The 20,629-nt window shown below is 38.1% G+C and overlaps 1 long non-coding RNA gene and 3 pseudogenes across 1 annotated transcript; 3 read left to right on the top strand and 1 right to left on the bottom strand.

Annotated features, from left to right (window-relative positions):
• The first annotated feature begins 2,827 nt into the window (after nucleotides 1-2,827).
• On the top strand, nucleotides 2,828-3,982 carry LOC120175342 (annotated as a pseudogene).
• Nucleotides 3,983-4,771: 789 nt separating this feature from the next.
• LOC120175305 lies at nucleotides 4,772-7,064 on the bottom strand (annotated as a pseudogene).
• Nucleotides 7,065-10,020: 2,956 nt separating this feature from the next.
• LOC120175341 lies at nucleotides 10,021-10,449 on the top strand (annotated as a pseudogene).
• A 5-nt stretch (nucleotides 10,450-10,454) lies between these two features.
• LOC120175324 lies at nucleotides 10,455-11,262 on the top strand. The gene is made up of 2 exons (XR_005521250.1): nucleotides 10,455-10,930; nucleotides 11,130-11,262. It is a non-coding gene; the product is annotated as an uncharacterized LOC120175324 (long non-coding RNA).
• The last annotated feature ends 9,367 nt before the right edge of the window (nucleotides 11,263-20,629 follow it).

Below are 20,629 nucleotides of genomic sequence, written 5' to 3'. Positions count from 1 at the left end.
ACTTCTCCTATGTGCATGCCAGCTCCTCCTAAGTTAACCGCTTGAATTTATCTTTTTCCTTGCAATATTGTGTATTTTTGAGATAGAGAAATACCATTTCTTTTCTCTTCTTTGTCGTTCAAAATAAAATAAAAAAAAGACTACGTTTGTTTTTTTAAATGCTTAAATCATCTTAATCCAATATAAATAAATTAAAAGTATAAATTCATATTACGTGTATAAATTATATTTGGACATGGTTTCCCTTTGTTTTTAAAATAATTGCATGAACTCGACACCTCCTTATCTCGTGGGACAAGCCAGTTACGTGACTTTGTTCTTCCTCCTATTCAATTCTATCCATATCTCTCACGTTCTGTGATTTTCTATAGTATAATATCATAACTAAGACACGAATCAAATAATTTTAGTGGTTAAAAATAATAATTATTTTTTTAAAGATTTTTGAGTTCAAACGGCTGTAAGAATATATAACATTATTATCGAATAATTTTAAAGTTATCAAACATATATAATGTTAAAAAACAAATATATATTATATATACCATGCTATTTTACGTCGGATATTAAGGTTGAGACACAGCCCGGCGTCTTCGCTTGTTGGGGTTATCGCTAATGGTCTAAAAGCCTTCATTTGTTAGGGGAGAACAAAGACTATTTGCTTCTTTTAGAGGCAAAAATGATAACTTTTGTTCACGTAAGGTTTTCGTTTTTATCTCTATCGTATTTTTATATCAATTTAACTTTTATAATTTTTCTAAATGTATAATCAGCCGCCATTTTTGATGGAAATATTCTAAAGTAAAAGCAATGCATTCTTAGTCCATTTACCAAATTCGTCAAAAGAATTAGCCAGCAAAAGTGGTTCCTTTAAAAGGCTTTACCTACAAATTAAAGGTAATAATAGAATTTAGAAAGCTTTTTTGTGTTTCCCAGCAAGCCAAGTATTTTCCAAGTTGTGGAAAATCTTTTCTAAAAGTTTGAGTGTGTATTCTTTTAGAATAATCCTCTGTGATAGTTCATGTACGAGTCATTAATTCCATGAAATATTATAAGATTTATTACAAATAATTTAACTTTCTCGACTGCAATTAAAAGATTCTCATACACTATTTCGTTAAATTAATTGATAGATAAATTTATTTTAGGCAAAAGGTAACCTTTGCCCCGTAATAGATTCGATTTATCATTTTCGCCCTATAGTATTTTCACATCAATTTAACCTCAAAGTTGTTTAATTGCATCATCCTATACCCTAACTCTAATCTTAACTTAAAACCCTAAACCTTAAACCCTAAACCCTAAACCCTAAACCCTAAATAATAATAAATATTTAAAACATTGATGCAATCGAGCAACTTAGAGAACTGAGGTAAATATACAATAGGAGCAAAAATGATAAATAGATCTATTACACGGACAAAAATATCATTTTGCCTTTATTTTAATTGTATTATAGAGAAAATGAAAAGAAAATGAAACAGCGTCAATATAGCAAACTTTAGTTAGTCCATCGTCAGCCTGGAAAAAGCTCCTGTGTTATCCTTTTACAACTTTATTACATTTTGCTTTTATGGGAAAGGCGTAGTAGAACAAGCCAACAACACCTTTCACGTATAGCTAATCAACCCATTTTTACAATGATAGAAACATTATTAACGATAATAAACATATCTCCCAACCACTCTTATCTTACGTAAAATAAATACACTGATATTAACTATTTAGAAACGCCATTTTCTTTAACCTTTTCCCATCATTTTCTTACTTACCAAACACACTTACAGAGGTTTCATTTCACAACCATATGGTATGTATCCTCGGAGTTTCCAGGTTTACCAGAAGGAAAAGAAAAACAAAACAATTTAAAGGAGTCGCCAAGAAAGGCGCAGTAGTAACGTGGTTGAACCATGCCATGAATCTCAAATATATATAACAACACACGTGTGGCCCGAGTGTTAGGGCTACGGAGAAAAGGAAGTTTAGCATGTGCGGAGGCGATTACGTACACGGTGACGTGGTTAAACACAGGAAGGGGAAGTGTATTTAGGAGTGTCGTAGCTTATAAATCGTCAGCTCCCCATATCTTCAAGGCACGAGAGTTTTGCTTGAAGTTTGGTGAATTTACAGAAGGGATGGAGCAGATTGTTGAGATATTGCATGGCTTGAAGGCTGCAATGTTGAAGGTGGTGGTTCAAATAGTGTTTGCAGGTGTTAATGTGTTGTATAAATTGGCTGTTTGCGATGGAATGAGCATGAAGGTTACGGTTGCCTATCGCTTCATATTTGCCTCCGCTCTTATGAACCCTCTTGCTCTCCTTGTTGAAAGGTTCTTTTCGTTTCTCTTTCGCTTTATTTTCATATGATGTTCGGTTTTGTTTCTCGACTCTACTGAGGACACCGACGAGTTTAGGTTAGAGGTTTGAATCTTATCATAATTAAGTAAATTATTTAATCTCGTATGGTAATTTTAACCTTTTCCTTTGCAATGTTTGTTTGTTCCGCAGGAATAGCCCAAAGCTAACTCGGACTATACTAGTTCAAGCATTTTTCTGTGGGTTACTTGGGTAAGGTTATTTGCCACCAACAGGTTAATTAAGTTTAAAGTGAAGATTAATTCTGTAATTTGTTGGTATTATGCAGGTGCTCGGTGGCTCAAAATTTGTACATAGAAGCCATGGCATTAACATCAGCAACATTTGTTTCAGCTACGACTAATCTAATTCCAGCCATAACTTTCATTGTGGCCGTCACCGTTGGTATGTATATCCTTTATTTGAGTCATCCAAGTAGAGAGATTAACTTCTGGATTTTAAAAAGCACAAGGATGAGTTTTACAATTAGACCCACAAACTAATAGTGGTTCTCTTCAATCCCATGTTTGTTTGTGGCATGCAGATTGGAAAAGGCAGGGTTTGGAACAAGGGCAGGGAAAGCGAAGGTGTTGGGAACATTAATTGGATTAGGTGGGCAATGATATTCACATTCTTCAAAGGACTCAGAATTGGCATGGGATCCATCCATTTAGATCTTTTACATCACCTACACCATGTGGCTTCTTCTTCTTCTAATTCACATCCAGGCTCTGCTCATCATGTATTGGGAGCTTTGCTAGCTCTTGGAAGCTGTATTTCTTATGCTATATGGTTGAACATTCAGGTCTTCTTTTAACTCCATTTCATTTGCAATATATTTTGTTCTCTGTGTATTATCTTTGCATGTAAAACTAATGAATAATAAGCGGGTCATCTCTTTGTTTTTTTAATGTTTATATTTGAATTTTTTTCATACAAGACGAAGATGAGCGAGAAATACCCATGTTATTACTCGAGCACAGCATTGACATGCACAATGGCAGCCATACAAACAACTGCTCTTGCACTTTGCGTGGAGAAAGATTGGAGTCAATGGAAACTGGGATGGAATATCAGGCTTCTCACCGTTGCCTATGCGGTACGTTTTCGAGAGAATACCTTTTTTTAGATCTAATCAAAATTTAAGCTTTAATTTGGAGACTAATGTGCACTGATGTGTTAGCAGGGAATCTTCGGGTCGGGGTTGATGATTAGCTTGATCTCTTGGTGCGTGCGCATGAGAGTCCGCTTTACGCATCTAGTTTCAGCCCTTTGTTGCTCGTCTTAGTAGCTTTAGCGGGCGCATTTTTTCTCGAAGAAAAGTTCCATCTCGGAAGGTAATTAATTCCTTGATCAATCGATTAATCAATCATGTTATCTTGTTTAACGTGGTCTAAATCACAGCATAATAGGAGCAGTGCTGATTGTGGTGGGACTATACGTTGTACTGTGGGGAAAAGGCCAAGAGATGAAGAGAATGAACCAATCAGTTTCATCAAACAAGATCTGTTCCAACAATGGAGCTATCCAAGTTGTCGTTGCTCCTTGCGATGATACCACTTCTAATATTAGTAACAACGACAACAATAGTACGCGTTAAGGACTTCACCAAACTATGAGGGATTTCGGAAAAGGGAATAAATATGTTACAAAATTTTAGAGGGAAAATAGTGTGGATAGAGACAATGGAAAATGGTTGGAGTAAAGTTTTGTTATTTCCCCTTTTTGTTTTAGATTGTTTCATCGTTTGTAAACTACATATCCTTCTGTTTTTCTTCTTCTTTTATTGAAGTATTGATATTAGAAAATGAAACCCTTGATCCTCAAAAACAAGCCCCCAAGATGGCATGAGCAGTTGACAGCAAATTGGCTTGTGGTTAGAGCATATGATGAAAACCAAATAATGATTGTGGTCCCCCTAAAACACATGAAAAAAAGATTAATGACAATCATTAATTCTCTTCATTCCTTTCATTGTCCCTATCTTTTTTGTCACTTCTTATTCTTAGGGTAACCATTGGTAGTATGGAAAATTGACACTGTTGTGTTATTTGTAAGCTAATTTGATGCCATCACCAGAATGACAGGCTTGCAACATAGTGAAACTCTTATTTTCTCTTTAATTCATGCCTGACTAATCAGATGCACGCTACTTTATTGATATATATTTTTCCCAATCAAAATGTGAAAGGTGGGAGAAGGGGTTACCTTGGCATTTGGTGAAGGAAACTGGCATGGCAAAAGCAATGGCAGTGATGGTTGGAAGACATTGGAAGGACCATTAGCTTTGCTGTTGTCAGATCATTGCTGCAAGTTAATAATAGATGTGCTTGGTGTTCTGCCACCCATCAATTCCTCTACATTTTTAGCGCAGCAAAAACTTAATGGCTCCACGTTCAGCTTTTATTATAACTCTATAAATTATAAATGATAGCAATCATAATAATATAGGGAAAGGAAGCGAGGCCATTCAAATATTCTAATGAATTTTTACACTCAGAATTTGTGTTAGATCAGTTCTGAGCCTGGCCTACCATCTTCGCCTTCTGACAGGACTTGCATAAATGACTAATGAGATTCTTTCTTCCTTTTTTTTTCACAAATTACCTAACCTAAGCAAAATGTGTCTTTTTCCACACCTCAAACTTTAGTTTCTGAAATGATCTTCCACATGGGTAAAATCTAGATCAAGCTTGAAACTTGGTTTTTGCTTTCATTACTTATACCCCACTTCAGTTTCAGCTTGGTTCTTGCAGTTATTTCCTATAGCTTCAATTATGGACAGAGAATTGACAAGAAAAAAGATAAGGAGCTGCTGCCGTACATTTTTCCATGGAATGAACACGCCTGATAACACGACGTGGTCTTTGCTTCTCCATGACGGGGATGAGGTTCTTCATCAACTGCGTTAGAGTCAAACCTCAAGGTGTCATCAATTGGTACTAGCATCATCATCTTTCAAGCAAAGAGGATGACATTACAAGGTTTAAAGCCATAGCACATCTTAAATACGAATCATTACAATAATGGCAGGAAAAAAAAATCAAACTGCAGTCATAGTGATGAGCTCTTAACTCGTTATGAGTATTATGTAAAAGAAAGCAACTCCAAAGTGAAATATATTCACTCAATGTTTGCTGAAATGTTCATTTACTTGCAAATAAAAGACATCTCCAAACATTGATCACAAAACCAATGATGGGATTTTTATGAATTGATGATTCATAAAATAAATTGAATAAATCTTGAGACAATTGAAGCACATAATGTAACTGAATTGAAAGATTAAACAAAGTGACATACCTGCTTAAACCTCTCCTTGTTCAGCTCAGCCTGCAATGTATTTTGAAATCAATTCAGAATCAAAATGTTTATGATCTAACGCCTAAGGATGATTCATACATTCATCGAGATTAAGTGTCTAGATACTAATTGACTAAAAACCAGATTAAAAAGAAAAGTGGACCAAAATCTCCGCTATTTCAGTTCATGTTACCAATGAATACGTTTGAAAGGAAGCATGGTAATACATCATTTTGATTTATGTATATTGATTAGCTTTGGAATTATTTTGAGACACATTTTAATTTTGATCATAGCACTTAAGTAGTTCACTAGGCTGGGTAAACGGGAAACAATTGAAATTCTTGAATGTGATCATCTAAGATCATATAATATAGCTGCATATATACCTCTTCTCTTAGCAACCGAGCGTTCTCTTCTTCCAAATGTGAAACCATAGATTCCAATTCAACAGTATATGCCTAAATGTCAACAAGGATAGCAATACAATTAAAATCTCAATGAGATAAAGTTAAGTATATCATTTCTCTTCACTTTCTAGGCAACCAAACATAATTTAGAAAGGAGGGCCTGACCTGTTTGCGTTCTCTAGACCTAGCAGCGGATTCCCTGTTCTTAATCATCCTCCTCTGTTTCTGCTGCGTCGCTTTATCCAAAGGAGGTTCCTCGACGGCGCGTCGTTTACCTCTCATCGCGCCTCCACCAGCTGGCACCACGACCAATGGCTGATGATAAACATTGCCGTTGTTTCCAAACGCCGGAAACTGACTTCCACCGCCGTTGATAACGACGGGATCCGCAGGATAAACACCTGCACCTACTCCCACCTGATTAACAACTTCCCCGACATCCTCTTCTCTAACCGCTCCAGCTTTCGTCAAAAAATCCTCCAAAGTCATCTCTTCCAGCTGACCTTCCTGCCTCTGATCGCCTCCTCCGCCGGCGACGATCTCCTTCCAAACCTCGTCGACGGACTTGTTCGCCACATCCTTCGGAAGCGAGAAACTACCTTCGCGTGAGATGGAGGCGCCGAGGAACTGTGCGTGGGCGTCGGAAGAAGCAGTCGGCTGCGGCGGCGTCGACGAATAGATGTTTTTCAAGATCGTCCATGGTCATGGAGCCTAGGCAGTTCTGAGATTGGTTTTGGTTGTTTTGTTGGTTTTGGAGACCAGCGAGGAGAGTGGAGGGCGAAGAGCATAGGGATGGCTGACGTGGCACGTCGGGATTCGTCCTTGACGTGGACGTAATCACCTTGGAAGACGCCATGACAGCCCCGTATTTTCAGTTCTATTTTCTCCACTTCGTTGCTCATCTGTCTTTCCTTTTTGGCCTTTTGCCTTTGTTTCCGCTGATTGGATAAGAGGAAAATTCAAGCTGAAAAAACGCAAAGCGAAGCACTGAGCAATGAGAGAGAGAAGAAAAGAGGGAAAGATGAACCTGCGCTGCAAGGCGATAGGTTACGTGTACTCGCGGTCATTTAGTCGCATTATTATAAAATGTAGGGATAGTTAGGTCATTTCCTCCCATTATTATTTTTTATGAATTCTCCCCAACATGTCTGTATTAGAATTCATATTCTAAATTAATATTTAAAATTCAAATCATTCTAATTGAATCCCCAGATAGGGCAGTTGGAAAAAAAATTCTAAAATGTTGTCTTCGATTTTTTTATCTCAATTATGGAAAAATTCACAATGCTCTTAAAAGATAGTCGGACAACATTGTGTCTTCCGGAAGATGGTCAGACGACACGGCATCTTCCATATAGAAGAAATAAACTCCGGCAGCCACTTGTTGATGGTTTCTTTCCCAGCTCTGGAAATGAGATGGTAGACTTCCAACAATTTGATCAATCATTATCTTCTATCTTTAACTGCTGTGGAGAAACCAGAAGTTGTTAATTCCAGTCCGAAACATTGGTTAAGGGTGCTGATGTGCACCGTCGATTTCTGCTCTTGATGATGGTGTTTTTCAATTCCCTACAGGATGAAAATGTTGGCATTGGTCTTAAACTACATCATTCCTAAGAGGCATTCCCCCTGGATTACCTTGTATGCAGTTTAGCTTAACCTTTGGAACTTCATTTATTGTTGGTAATGAGCATTATCACACTGCACAAGTGTGGGTTGATGTTCTTTCAAGTGGAGCTTCCATAATCATGGGGCAAGAGCTGTCATCAAAACATAGAATGGCTGCCCCATTGGCCTTTAGTATATATCATGGCAGAAACATCACAGCACAAAGAGAGAGAGAGAGAGAGAGAGAGATACTTTGCCAGTTTGATTAAGATTAGGAACAGTATAGCATACACCCACTGCACATGCCAATTACAACCCCCTTTTTCTTTTTCTTCCTTAAAACCCAAGTAACCAATACAAAAATGACCAAAATCTTTGGGTTGGGGAGCGGAGGGATAGGGGGCACAAAAAATTGATCTTCCCATTTAGGGACTTCTCATCGTCTTCTTGGCCTATGATTTACTTTTGCAATACTCGAACCATGTGAAGTGTTTCTGTGCCTCTTTCTTCCCCTGAATTCTGCCTCCCCCTTCTTTCCTTTTTTTTTTCTTCCTTTTTTTCTCAGATCCATTTGTGGATAAGAGAATGGAGAACAATGAAAGAGAACTCAAGTGCCATTTTCCCTATTGAGTAATCAAACAAGTTTCAAGAATTTATTCAAACACTTTTCTATCATTAATAGATGATCACAAGCCTTACATATTCTGCTCCTTATATACTAGCTTACCAAGCTAAAACTGCTTAACAGAATTTCATAACAACAATCTGTTATGATAACTAACTAACTAACTTCTAGATCGTTTCTAGAACCATCTCAGCTGTAACATGCACAAGCATACACGTAACTCTCAACATTCCCCTTCAATCAATCTGAAAACAAACAAGTTTTGGGTTTTAAACCCTCAATCCATCAAATCCACACTGCTTGTATGTAAGTGATTGCTTCCTTGGACATATCACTATTTTACAATCCACCGATGCCCGCCCATTCCAGTACAAAATTAACTGACCAAAATGAAAAAAGAAAATTCACAAGATATATAATCCGTGTGATCAGGGAGGAAACCAAGATGAAACTTCAGGAGAGACAAATATAAATGATAATAATAAAATGGGATCCGAAATGTCAAGCCTCCTGTATAAAATTTTAAAATTAGAGAGTCGGAATCTGTTTTGTCTAATTTTAAAATTAACAAGAGTGTAAATAGTATTTACACCAAAAAAATAAGGATCAATCTTAATTTGCCTAATTTCAAGATAAGGACCTAATAAGTATTTAAATTGAAAAAAAATGGGCTAAGAGTTTGATTTTTCTACTTCCAAAACTAATATGGACCTTATAAGTAACTAGACTCAAAAACTTTGGGACAAGACTTAATTTTCTTAGTTTCAAAAGTATGAAGGACCGGAAAATAATTTGACCCAAAAAATGAGGGGGCAGCCCCTCCCACTAATAAGATAGCTCTGTCCTTGAATGTAATGATGTGAAAAGATACGAAAGAATGTCAAAATGTGTCATGAACATGATATGATGCTATGCTTCCACATGAGTGGGCATGTGGAGAGATCACATGACAATTATGAAAGTGAGGATTTAAGGTCAATGAACATGGGTCCCTATTAGATAATAAGAGCTAAAACACATTTGATTTCATTGTTAAGGCTGCTTCATGGCTAAGCAATGATGTATTAGGTTAATGTTTTCATATAGCCCCATTTTGTTGGGCAGATTTCTAAAGCCTTAGTAATGGGCAATGCAATCCTATGTTCGAGCACGTATTCATACATGAATGCAATGATATAATTTCTATTTCAAATATGCAGCTTAATTTCCATTTTTTGGGTCTAGACCTTGATGTCAGGTAGCCAGAGAGGGTCTTGATTAAGCTCGAGACGTGTCGGATCAAATTCTATTTTGGAACAAATTCACTCAAAAATGTTGTCCCGTCCACAAGGCTTACTTTCAAGTACCACAGATACTAGGCAATAAATTTCCATGCACTGCTGAATTTTGAAGGAGGGTTGACTACTGAGGTTAAAAGTTGAAAACTTGTGGTTTACACTATAAAATAAATTCATGGGCGGTGGATCCCTTTGTTGCAGAGAAGGGAGTAAAGTGGGTCCAAGTGATGGCCCACCATTTACCCAAAATCACATGGCTAGAAAGCAGCAACGAAACAAAATACTTTTTTCGTTTCTACATAATAAATAATTAAAGGGTGTTGGACTATGCTCAAACGATTATATTTTGCCAACTTAGTCATGTAGGTGAAGGTCCATTTTTTCTCCATTGGAGTTCCTCTTAAACAAATAATTATATTTTTGAACTTGTATACAGAACATAAACATGGGTGTTGGAGTTTGTCGACTTGGGAGGTGAATTGAGGCGAGATGTTGGCACGCATCGATCGGTGAAATTATAACTCTGCACAAGTTTCGTAGTGAGTATGGACCGGATGATAATGACCTATCGCTGTCTCAAGTATTCGGTTCTCAAAAAGGGAAGCAAAAGGCTACGACCGGTGCCGTTAATGGCATTGCTAGACTGCAAGCACTCCAGTTCATGCGAAAGTTGTTGGATGATCCAATCAAACTTGTTCACTTCTCGTTTTTTGCAAAATGCACCCCATGGTGACCTCGTCTTTCAAACTCTAGCCGTGAATTATTGGGGTGGACCATTAGTTGTAAAAGCTACGGATGCGGGGTATCAACGAGCTGAAGGAACAAGCCCTTCTGAATCGGCGTCGTTAGACATCAGCGATCATGTATTTGACATCGACGGAAGTGGATGAGATCTCCGTCTTGGGTTTCTAGTGCTTCCATTGGTTTTTGGAAGCATTCTTCAAGTAGACCAGCAGTAGTGCTTAATAAAAATCTTGTTGTGGCTGATAAGTCTCTCATTGAAAGGGCAGCAGGGATCTGCAAACAAAAATACCAGGCAGTGGAAAAAACTTAAGCCACCATCGATGCGGCGAAACTTGAAGTGATACCCAGTAATGTCGACCTTTTCAAGGTTCAGCATCGATTTTACTATGTTTTTTGGCTTCTTGTCATGCGTTTGTTCTTGTTTCAGCATGTCCTGTTTATTTTTTACGTATAACCTTATACGTCCATCGATTGAACTCAAGCTCTCTCTTTATACAAGAACTTATTCTTCCTTTTACAATCACTGCTCGGAATATTGACAAGCTTAGACGCTGGGAGGAGCCACACTTGACTCTCTTTCCTTGCATTTGTTTATACAATTATTTTCAGGTTCGTGGTCTATATTTTGGTCTCTTCATTTAGAAATTTTTACTTCACTTTCGAGCTTTAGCTCATGGCTAAAGGGTGAGCTTTTTCTTGTGATAGAAGGCGGCGGTCTTATTTGTACAGCTACCTTTTGTTGTTATTTTCCCTCTTATCACTACATTTGAGCACTGGTAGGCTGATGTGTTGAACATTTATGCTCTAGAAACCTGCTGCCATATGTTTTTCCGATGGCTTTGATTGTCTTAGCCGCCTGCATGCTAACGCTTAAAGGCCTCGAGGAGCAAGGTCGTCTCGGTAGATCTTTCGGCAAAGTCACTATACGTGATCAGCCACCTTCAAATACTATTCAAAAGATCATAGCAGTAAAAGATGGCATCCGAGACGTGGAGTATTTTCTCCAGAATCCGAACGCTACTCTCCTGAAATTACGCACGATCCTCCTCGCCGGTCAGCCTCAGGTACGATGCCATGATTAACGAATGCGAACACGACAAGAACATTGTGATTCTATACTGCTTTGGCAAATTTGGAATCAAATATATTCATTTAAACATTTTTTTGCAGATAACAACCGAGGTTGCACTAGTGTTTTTAACATCCGCAACCATTCTTCTCATCATACCTTTCAAGTATGTACTATGCGATCTCTTCACTCGAGAGCTCGAATTCAGGAGGGAAATGGTCAAGAGATTCCTAAGCTTCTTGAAAGAGCGTTGGCTTACTGTAACACCCCTAACCCATACCCGACCCGGATATGAGTCAGAGATACTACATTGACTTTAAAACACAACTCTTAATAAATAATAGTAAAATATTGGGACTTGTATTAAGAAAATACAATAATATACATACTGTAATATAAGTTTACAAAAATATTCAGAGCATACACAACTTAACTCTTTAATTACATGCCAACTGCTATTTACATAACAAAATGACCTACTGATAAGTTGCTTCTGATCTGATGGTTGCAGGAGTAATACTGTCAAGCTGCTTCACCTGTCTCGTCTAATTTCCTCGGATCCTACGTGTGAAACACTCACACGCTAAGTCATCGACTTAGTGAGGCAACAATAATAAGGCAATGTATTGTAATGAATATGTCAGGATCATATGAGATGAGATGCAAACATGTAACTAATCAATGTAGTATACTTTAACAATATCCATACCTGTAAGCGTATGACTGTAACATTCATTATTCAGTATTAATAAGTTTATTGGCCCATGATAGCATATTGAGAACCTAAGGTATTTGAGTAATGTGAGGTTGTGCACTATGCTGTCACCACAGCTCGTATAAATGCACCGAAGTGCCCGTAGAATTTGCACCGAAGTGCCCGTAGAATTTGCACCGAAGTGCCCGTAGAATTTTGTCCATAAGGACCACGTAGAATCCTTTAAGAATCATATACATATACTATGGATCAAGTATGTGTCTTTCAAGACTTCACACAGGTTCCAAAGGATATACATATGTCCTAAAGAACCGAGTATACCCTCTACCCTTGGCATGCCAACTATACCTATAGTTCTCATCTACATAACATGGGCTTATACATTTCCCGTAGTTCATATCGCGTAGACATAGTATTTCCATACCTTTAACACATAGGCGTATCATTTACATACCTTTATCACATAGTGCATAGAACTTTTCTGCATATTCATGTCATGTAATACATATAAGATGAATTCATGTCATGTAATACATTTAATACAAATTCATGTCATGTATCATAATATGGAATGTAATCATGTGTCAAAATATGGAATCTAGACTTATCACAAGTCTAGAACTGAATATACGACTATATTCATGCTATGCATATGCACTCACCTATACTTCTTTGCCTTTTCCTCGATCGATCCTACTTGTAGATTGTTCCCGAACTCGAGTAGGCTCGGTATCTACATAAACATAATTTTTAAGATGATCATCAAATGTTGATGTATTGCAATTAAGCTTTAATAGCTTACTAATTAAAAGAATTTATAGCTTAGTCTTGCTTTCTTTTCTTTCTTCTTCTTTTTGTCATGGGGGAATCGGTTCCCCCCCTTAGGGGTATCGATTCCCTTCAAGCAGTCTGGAATTTCATATACGATGAGGGGGTATCGGTTCCCCCCCCCTGGGGGTACCGATTCCCCTCTAGCATTCTGGAAATCATATTTGTTGAAGGGGTATCGGTTCCCCTTGAATGGGTACCGATTCCCCTAACCCAGAATTCCTAATTTGAGCTCGGAAATCATCCCATTTCAGCTCAAACATACCTATTTCAATCCTTTTACTACTCTTAGCTCTCATACACTTACTTAAACTAATTACTATCCATTAAATACCTCTAATACTTAGAAATCTAATTCTCCATGTAGAATTTAAGAATCCAACTCAAATTCCAATATGTTCTAATTTGAATTCTAACCCCTCATACTTCTTAATTAGCTTATTGACAGGTCAAAATTCTGATTCAAACATCAAAAACTCATCCATATCAAAATCTCATCTAAAAACTCATTTCCAAATCATTCTCTAAAACACTAATCTTGTTGTTTTAATGTCATATAAGCTTTCCTTTAGCTTATACAACATCCAAGCTTTTATTTCCAATCATAAAACATCAAAGAAACTATCAAGTTCAGATTCTTACCTTAAATGCAAGCCCCACGTTGAGAGAAGGAAGAGAAGAAAATAAGGAAGAATGAAGAAGAAATGGGAGGTTCTGGAAATCTAAATCACACGTGGGTATCATATATACCCCATAACATTTTATTTAATTAAAAATTCCCCTTGCAAATGACCATTTGGTCCTCACCTTAATCTCATATTTACCAACCTTTATTTTTAAACTATATAATTGTTCTACTTTAATCACCAAATGTTGAAACTTTGCAAATTAATCACTAACCCGGCATGGAGGATGTTACAAATCTCTCCCCCTTAAGAAAATTCGTCCTCGAATTTTCATTGCACGAACAAATGAGGGTATTGATGTCGCATATCCTCTTCACGCTCCCACGTTGCTTCTTCTACTCTGTGATTTCTCCACAACACTTTGACCAAAGGAATGGTCTTGTTCCTCAATTGCTTAACTTCATGGGCTAAAATTTGAATCGGTTCTTCCTCATAAGTCAAGTCAGGACGAACCTCAATCTCTTCTGGTGTCACGATATGAGAAGGGTCAGATCTATATTTTCGAAGCATTGAAACGTGAAAAACATCATGTATCTTTTCCATCCCAGGTGGTAAAACTAGCTGATATGCTACAGGTCCTACTCTCTTTACAATCTCATATGGTCCAATAAACCGAGGACTCAATTTTCCTTTCCGACCAAATCTCAACACCTTCTTCCATGGAGACACTTTTAAAAACACTTTATCTCCAACTTGAAATTCAATTTCTTTCCTTTTAAGATCAGAATAGGACTTTTGCCGATCAGAGGCCACTTTGAGGTTATGCTGAATTTCTCGAACTTTCTGTTCTACATCTTGAATTAAATCCGGACCAAGAACACTTCGGTCTTTGAGTTCATACCAATTTAATGGAGTACGACATTTTCTTCCATATAACGCTTCATAGGGGGCCATCTTTATACTAGACTGATAACTATTGTTGTAAGCGAACTCTGCCAGCGGTAAATACTTTTCCCATGATCCTTTAAATTCCATTACGCACGCTCTCAACATGTCTTCCAATATCTGAATGGTTCTCTCTGATTGCCCATCAGTCTGAGGATGAAAAGCCGTACTAAAGTTTAAACGAGTCCCCAACGCTCCATGCAAAGATTTCCAGAATCTAGAAGTGAATCGAGGGTCCCGATCAGAGACTATGGAAACAGGTACTCCATGCAATCTAATAACTTCTCTAATATACAGCTCTGCATACTTTTCCATAGAGAAATCCGTTCTAACAGGGAGAAAATGCGCTGACTTAGTTAATCTATCAACAATAACCCAGATCGATTCTCTTTTGTTCGGGGTCAAGGGTAACCCCGTAACAAAATCCATCGTAACATTTTCCCACTTCCATTGAGGAATGAACAGCGGTTGCAATAATCCTGATGGAACTTGATGCTCGGCTTTGACTTGTTGACATATCAAACATTTAGACACAAATTCTGTGATGCTTCGCTTCATCCCTGACCACCAAAATCGATTCTTCAAATCCATATACATCTTGGTTCCACCCGGGTGCATCGTTAACGGACTGCAATGAGCCTCTGTTAATATTTCTTTCTTCAAATCTTCGTTGTCGGGTATTACAATTCTTCCTTTACAATATAGATTTCCATCTGACTTAATCTCAAAGTCTTTAATCTCTTTGTTCTTGACTTGTTCAATTCTTTTCAAACACATTTCATCTTTACCTTGCAATTCTCCTATTCGTTCCAACCATGCTGGTTTAAGGGTTAATTCTGCACAAAGACCACCATCTCCCGTTAAAGATAATCTTGCATCCATAGCTCGTAAAGCTGCAAACGTCTTTCTACTCAGAGCATCTGCTACCACATTAGCCTTTCCGGGATGATAGTCAATTATCACATCGTAATCCTTTAAGAACTCTACCCATCTACGTTGCCTCAAATTCAATTCTTTTTGAGTCATCAGGTACTTCAGGCTCTTATGATCCGTATATAAGTAGCAACGTTCCCCATAAAGATAATGACGCCAAATCCTGAGAGCGAATACTACAGCAGCCATTTCTAGATCATGAGTGGGGTAATTCCTTTCATGTGGTTTCAACTGTCTCGATGCGTACGCTACCACTTTTCCTTCTTGCATTAATACACACCCCAACCCGTTATGGGATGCGTCACTGTATACTACAAAATTCTTGCCAGATTCCGGTTGAACCAATATCGGGGTTTCCGTCAGAATTCTCTTTAAAGCTTCGAAGCTTTCTTGACATTCAGAAGTCCAAACAAATGGTATGTTCTTTCTCATTAGCTTTGTTAAAGGCAGCACAATCATCGAAAAATTCTTAACGAATCTTCGATAGTAACCGGCAAGTCCCAGAAAACTCCGAACTTCAGACACATTCTTAGGAACTTCCCAATCCATTATAGCTTTAACTTTCTGAGGGTCTACTCTAATCCCAACTGCCGAGATCACATGCCCCAGGAAAATTACTTCCCTTAACCAGAACTCACATTTGGACAATTTGGCATACAACTTTTTATCTTTTAAAATTTGCAAGACGATCCTCAGATGTGTGCTATGCTCTTCATGGGATTTCGAGTACACCAGTATGTCATCAATAAAGACAACAACAAACTGGTCCAAGTATGGCTGAAAAATCCTGTTCATAAGATCCATGAAAGCAGCAGGTGCATTCGTTACTCCGAATGGCATTACTATGAATTCATAATGACCATATCTCGTTCTGAAAGCTGTCTTCGGAGTATCTTTCTCCTGGATCTTCAATTGATGATAACCCGAACGTAGATCGATCTTTGTAAATACCGAAGCTCCTTTTAGTTGATCAAACAAATCATCAATGCGCGGAAGGGGATACTTGTTCTTGATGGTCACCTTATTGAGCTGTCGATAGTCAATGCAAAGACGCATTGATCCATCCTTCTTTTTAACAAATAACACCGGAGCTCCCCAAGGCGATACACTTGGTTGGATAAATCCCTTCTCTAGCAATTCTTGTAATTGATTCTTTAACTCTTGCAATTCTTTCGGAGCCATTCGATAAGGTGCCATTGCAATCGGAGCTGTTCCCGGCATTATTTCTATTTGGAATTCTACCTCTCTATCCGGAGGTAATCCTGGCAATTCAGCAGGAAAAACATCAGGGAACTCTCGAACTATTGGAATTTCCTCTAACCTTTTCTCTTGAGCTCTTGAATCAATCACATTTGCCAGAAAACCCTGACATCCTTGTAGCAATAATTTCTTGGCAGACATCACTGATATTACATTTGCTAACGGATTAAACTTTTCACTGTTCACACTTATCTCTATTCCGTCTGGACTTTTCAGAGTTACCTTTTTCAATCTGCAACTAACATCTCCATAATACCGAAACAACCAATCCATTCCCAGAATCACTTCAAACTCGTCAAAGGGTAATTCCATCAGATTAGCAGGGAATTCAATTCCCTGAATCTTTATAGGACACCCCTTACAAACTTTATTCACCCGGGCACTCTGGCCTAACGGAGTTGTTACTATATTCTCATTACTCGTAGCTTCTAAGGGAATCCCCAACTCCTTTACTAACTTACTTGTAATATAAGAATAATTAGAACCCGGATCAATCAGTACCAATACCAATTTATCATACAACTGAAAAGTACCTGCTATAATATCAGGGTCATCACGGTCTTCACTTGTCTTTAGGTTGTATACTCGAGCAGTGGATCGAACTTCAGGTTGAGCAGAGAATTCAGACGGGTTCCTTCCTCTGCCTCTTCCTCGGCCTCTTTGTGAAAAAGAACCAGCTCTTCCAGATGGTGCCGGCTCCCCAACAATCAAGGGACAGTCACGGACAAAATGTCCGGCCTCTCCACATCGGAAACAAGTCCCAGCTGCCATACGACAAGTTCCATAATGGTTTTTCCCACACTGCTGACACTGTCTCCCTTGCCCCGGAGTAGATCTCCCAACACCAGATTCCACTGACTGCGTCTGTCTAGGTCTTGCCTGACTTGCTCCCCTAGCAGACGATGCAACTGATTCTGATCTAGCTTGTGATCGAAATCCCGAGTCTCTTCCCCTTTTTGTTGGTGTTGAACCAGAATAAGTAGTCGTCCTCTTTGATGTCTGAACTCTCGAGTCCCCAAATCTTTCATTCTGAGCCCTTTCAAGAGCTTTTGCACGATTGATCACCTCCTGGAACGAGGACAGGTTTAATACTATCAACATTTCCTTAAGCCTAGGGCGCAAGCCCTCCACGAACCATTCGCAAGCATCTTTCTCAGTGGGCACAAGCTCGGCTGCAAACCTGCTCAGCTTATTAAACTCACATTCGTACTCATATACCGAGCGGCTCATCTGCTTCAAATTCATAAATTCCTGCTTCATTTGGCGGATAAACTGATCTCCAATATACTTGCTTTTAAATTCTTCTAGAAACAAAGACCAAGTCAACTGGTCGGTTGACATCCTCATGGTGACATTCGTCCACCATATCCTCGCCTGACCCCTTAGTAAAGACACAGCTCCATCTAATTTCTCCACTTCGGAACAGTGGAGACCATCTAACATGATTTTCAAATCATTCAACCAAAGATCCGCTGACACCGGACCTTCCTCAGCTTCTCCCTTAAATTCGGGAGCTCCTAAACTTCTCAATTCTTTTGCTACATTAATTCTTGGAGTTAGTGGAGCAGGAGGTTGAAGACGCGTCAGAATAGCGTCTAACGTTCTGAAGAACGTATCTTGATCTTGCACAGGCACTCCTTGAGATGCCCGTTCTTCACTCTGCCTGGCCAGGGCAGGTGAATTACTGCTTTCAGCATGCCTATCTTCTCCCGCTTCACTTCGGGAGCTATTATGTCCGGACATCTAATAAGAATAACCACATTGTTCTATTAGCAAAACAGCATACTCATACTATACCAGATCAGAAGTTCTCGCTATTAGTTGGCATGTATTCCATTGACAGACTCCATAGACTCTGGTTTATGCCTAGAATCGGCTAAACCATGGCTCTGATACCATTAAATGTAACACCCCTAACCCATACCCGACCCGGATATGAGTCAGAGATACTACATTGACTTTAAAACACAACTCTTAATAAATAATAGTAAAATATTGGGACTTGTATTAAGAAAATACAATAATATACATACTGTAATATAAGTTTACAAAAATATTCAGAGCATACACAACTTAACTCTTTAATTACATGCCAACTGCTATTTACATAACAAAATGACCTACTGATAAGTTGCTTCTGATCTGATGGTTGCAGGAGTAATACTGTCAAGCTGCTTCACCTGTCTCGTCTAATTTCCTCGGATCCTACGTGTGAAACACTCACACGCTAAGTCATCGACTTAGTGAGGCAACAATAATAAGGCAATGTATTGTAATGAATATGTCAGGATCATATGAGATGAGATGCAAACATGTAACTAATCAATGTAGTATACTTTAACAATATCCATACCTGTAAGCGTATGACTGTAACATTCATTATTCAGTATTAATAAGTTTATTGGCCCATGATAGCATATTGAGAACCTAAGGTATTTGAGTAATGTGAGGTTGTGCACTATGCTGTCACCACAGCTCGTATAAATGCACCGAAGTGCCCGTAGAATTTGCACCGAAGTGCCCGTAGAATTTGCACCGAAGTGCCCGTAGAATTTTGTCCATAAGGACCACGTAGAATCCTTTAAGAATCATATACATATACTATGGATCAAGTATGTGTCTTTCAAGACTTCACACATGTTCCAAAGGATATACATATGTCCTAAAGAACCGAGTATACCCTCTACCCTTGGCATGCCAACTATACCTATAGTTCTCATCTACATAACATGGGCTTATACATTTCCCGTAGTTCATATCGCGTAGACATAGTATTTCCATACCTTTAACACATAGGCGTATCATTTACATACCTTTATCACATAGTGCATAGAACTTTTCTGCATATTCATGTCATGTAATACATATAAGATGAATTCATGTCATGTAATACATTTAATACAAATTCATGTCATGTATCATAATATGGAATGTAATCATGTGTCAAATATGGAATCTAGACTTATCACAAGTCTAGAACTGAATATACGACTATATTCATGCTATGCATATGCACTCACCTATACTTCTTTGCCTTTTCCTCGATCGATCCTACTTGTAGATTGTTCCCGAACTCGAGTAGGCTCGGTATCTACATAAACATAATTTTAAGATGATCATCAAATGTTGATGTATTGCAATTAAGCTTTAATAGCTTACTAATTAAAAGAATTTATAGCTTAGTCTTGCTTTCTTTTCTTTCTTCTTCTTTTTGTCATGGGGGAATCGGTTCCCCCCCTTAGGGGTATCGATTCCCTTCAAGCAGTCTGGAATTTCATATACGATGAGGGGTATCGGTTCCCCCCCCTGGGGTACCGATTCCCCTCTAGCATTCTGGAAATCATATTTGTTGAAGGGGTATCGGTTCCCCTTGAATGGGTACCGATTCCCCTAACCCAGAATTCCTAATTTGAGCTCGGAAATCATCCCATTTCAGCTCAAACATACCTATTTCAATCCTTTTACTACTCTTAGCTCTCATACACTTACTTAAACTAATTACTATCCATTAAATACCTCTAATACTTAGAAATCTAATTCTCCATGTAGAATTTAAGAATCCAACTCAAATTCCAATATGTTCTAATTTGAATTCTAACCCCTCATACTTCTTAATTAGCTTATTGACAGGTCAAAATTCTGATTCAAACATCAAAAACTCATCCATATCAAAATCTCATCTAAAAACTCATTTCCAAATCATTCTCTAAAACACTAATCTTGTTGTTTTAATGTCATATAAGCTTTCCTTTAGCTTATACAACATCCAAGCTTTTATTTCCAATCATAAAACATCAAAGAAACTATCAAGTTCAGATTCTTACCTTAAATGCAAGCCCCACGTTGAGAGAAGGAAGAGAAGAAAATAAGGAAGAATGAAGAAGAAATGGGAGGTTCTGGAAATCTAAATCACACGTGGGTATCATATATAC

Source organism: Hibiscus syriacus, unplaced genomic scaffold (genome assembly GCF_006381635.1).
Source record: "Hibiscus syriacus cultivar Baekdansim isolate YM2019G1 unplaced genomic scaffold, ASM638163v2 tig00112205_pilon, whole genome shotgun sequence".
Taxonomy (NCBI): Eukaryota; Viridiplantae; Streptophyta; class Magnoliopsida; order Malvales; family Malvaceae; genus Hibiscus; species Hibiscus syriacus.
Note: the sequence above shows the minus strand (reverse complement) of the source record. Positions and strands in the feature narration are given on the sequence as shown.